This window comes from Solanum stenotomum, chromosome 5, assembly GCF_019186545.1.
Source record: "Solanum stenotomum isolate F172 chromosome 5, ASM1918654v1, whole genome shotgun sequence".
In the NCBI taxonomy this organism is placed as follows: Eukaryota; Viridiplantae; Streptophyta; class Magnoliopsida; order Solanales; family Solanaceae; genus Solanum; species Solanum stenotomum.
In genome coordinates, this window is record NC_064286.1 from 43,460,979 (window position 1) to 43,464,593 (window position 3,615).

Genomic DNA, 3,615 nt, shown 5'->3' on the forward strand with positions numbered 1-3,615 from the left:
CAACCAATAACAATTATATTAATACTAAGAGATCAAGCCATCTTATCACCTTTTTCAAAGGCCAGAAGCCACAATACTCAATTTCATGCCAATTATACAATATTTATCAAGTTTGATCAACTTACCCTCTTTCCATGGCTATCTTCATCATCCTCATATTCCAATAATTAACAATACAATAACAATGATAATAACAACATTCAACTATACAAGCTAAGCTAAGCATAAGCCAATAATCAACATGAAAACCAATTCACAATTTTGTCCATTCAAGGCTAACATCCCACATCCTTCAATTCACTAACAATTCTTAACAATTCCACATAGATAAATACATATATGAACAGTCCACAACAAACTACACAATAATCGTCCATCAATTACACAAAATCAATACACCCACTTTAGGCCAAATTTAGAGAATTTGAGAAGACATGGGTTCATGGGGATTTCTTTCTAAAAACCATTAATAATCATTAATAACCATATAAATCATCATTTAAAACCTTTTTATGCAAGAACCCATGCTAGAATCGAAATAGGTTTTTGTGTGTATTTGAAAAACCTTGAAAACCTTTTGATTGGGTTCCTTGAAAGAAAGAATAATCAAGGATAAGGATTCCCATACCTCTAAGTTGAAAACCCACGAAAATTGAAGAAGAAGCACTCGAAATCTTCAATCCTAGTTCCAACTCCTCTTCTTCCTTGAGTTAAAGAGAAATATATGAAAGAGGAAATGATTTTGGAAATTCTAAGAGGAGTGACTTAAATGAAAGAAATTAAGTCATAAAAAGGTCTTATAATTGCTAGGAAAAGAATAAATTAGCATAGGGTCAATTTTGGAAAAGGACAAAGGACCCATAAAGTCTTAACTTAAAAAATTTTGCCCCTTCCCGTCTAAACTCGTCCTTTTGGACAATGCTTCACTATTTCGGGCATAACTTTTTACTCCAAGGTCGGAATTGGGAAAACTCGGTGGCGTTGGAAAGAGGACTCAAAGACCTTTAATTGGATAGGTAAAGGTCCACCTAATTTATTTTGAGCTAAAAGATATGATCATTTAAAGTTGACCCTTACAACTCACTAGTTCAAATGACTAGTTTCCGGACGTCACGGTCATTCCTCATCATTTCATCAAGTTCTCAACTCCAAACTCACATGTGAGGCTCTAGTTTCACTAGTTCATTTTTAGGGTCATTACACCTAAGTGAGCAAGCCGGTGAATATCTTTTGCTAATTCCTTTCTTTCTTCTTCAACATGTGCTACACTACCCATAGACAGTCTGCTGAGAGCATCAGCCACCACATTGGACTTACCAGGATGGTAAAGAACATTCATGTCATAGTCCTTGAGGAATTCTAGCCATCTCCTATGTCGAATATTCAAATCTTTCTGGGTGAACACATACTGGAGGCTCTTATGATCTGTGAACACATATACATGAACACTATACAAGTAGTGCCTCCAAATCTTTAGGGAAAATACTACTGCTGTAAGCTCGAGGTCATGAGTTGGGTAGTCTTTCTCGTGGACCTTAAGCTGTCTAGAAGCATAGGTTATAACCTTAGCTCGCTGCATCAACACATAACCTAGGTCGACCCTGGATGCATCACAATAAATCACATAGTCGTCTGAACCATCTGGTAGAGACAGGAGTTGTAGTCAACCTAGTCTTCAGTTCTGAGAAGCCACTGAAATTTGACCTTCTTCTGAGTCAACCTGGTCAATGAGGAAACTATGGATGAAAATCCTTCAACAAATCTCCTGTAATACCCAGCCAAACCCAAGAAACTTCGGATATCTATTGGAGATGTGGGTCTGGGCCATTTCTTTACTACCTCCATTTTTTGAGAATCCACTCGAATTCCTTTGCTAGATACCACATGACCAAGGAAAGCAACAAACTGTAACCAGAATTCACACAGCGAATAAGTGACGATCTTGGAGAGTTTGCAGAACAACTCTCAAATGAGTCACATGCTCCTCCTCATTTTGGGAATAAATAAGGACGACATTGATAAAGACGATGACGAACAAGTCCAAATATTGTTTGAACACCCTGTTCATTAAGTCCATGAAAGATGCATGAGCATTTGTTATTCCGAAAGACATAGCTACAAATTCATAATGACCATACCTAGTCCTGAGGATGTCTTTAGAATGTCACTATCTCTGACTCTGAGCTGATGATAGCCAGATCTAAGATCTATCTTAGAAAAGTAACTAGCACCCTGAAGTAGGTTGAACAAGTCATCAATCCAGGGGATAGGATACTTATTTTGGATTGTGACTTTGTTCAACTGACGATAGTCGATGCACATCCTTAGATAACCATCTTTCTTTTTTATGAAAAACACTGGAGCACCCCATGAAGAGATACTAGGTCTGATAAAGCCCTTATCTAGAAAGTCTTTCAGCTGCTTCTTCAATTCCTTAAGCTCAGCTGAGCCATTCTGTAAGGAGGAATCAAAATAGGCTGGGTATTTGGAAGGAGATCTATTCCAAAGTCAATTTCCCTTTCGGGAGGAACTCTGGAAATATCTTCTGGAAACTCATTTACTACTGGGGCTGACTCAAGAGTTGAGGTTTCAGAGTTTGAATCCTTAACCCGAACAGGATGATAGATATACCCTTTAGAGATCATTTTTATGGCCTTAAGGTAAGAGATAAATCGACCTACTAGCACTGAGTTGCTACCCTTCCACTCTAAGACTGGCTCGTTTGGAAACTGAAACAGAACGATCATAGTTCTACAATCGACTGAGGCACAATAAGAATGTAACTAATCCATGCCTTGAATGATATCAAAATATACCATTTCTAACTCTACAAGATCTGTTGAGGTGACTTTTTTATAGACTGTGATATGGCACTTTTTGTATACCCGTCTAGCTATAACTGGGTTACCAACTGGAGTAGAGACTGAGAAAAGTTCTGAAAGAGTTTCTGGACTGACACCGAAGTTTATTGTTATATAGGGAATTACAAAGGACAGAGTAGCCCCTGGGTCTAACAATGCATAAACATCCAAATGAAAGACTCGTAACGTACTAGTGACCACATCAGGAGAATCTTCATGGTCCCGGCGAGCCTATAGAACATACAACCTGTTCTAGCGTTGACCACCACCTGTACCAGACGAAACACCCTACTGAGTTAGGCGACCTGCTGGTGTTGCTGGAGTTGTAGACTAACTGAGCCCTATTTTTGTTACCTCTCTACCCTTGCCTGGCAGAAGGTAATCCTTCATCTTATGACCAGACCACACCCAAAGCATCATTCCATGCCTGCAAAACACTAGCCCGGATGGTTCTTACCACACTTTGGACAAGTCGAGAAAGTCTTGTTACCTGAATTAATCCCTTGAGACTTAGTGCCTAATACCCTACCTTTCTGATCCTATCGAAACTTGGGGATGGAGCACTAGTTGATGAAGGTGTTGGGGCTATAGACCTCTGCTGAAACTGTGAGTGATTTCCATCACTTGATTTCTGCTGAGAGTACTCGTAGTTTCCTGTTCTAGCCTTCTTCTTGTCCTTAGCCATTTCCCTAAGCTTGTCTCTCTCAACCTGCTAAGCATAAGTCATAAGCCTAGAGATATTCATATCATCTAA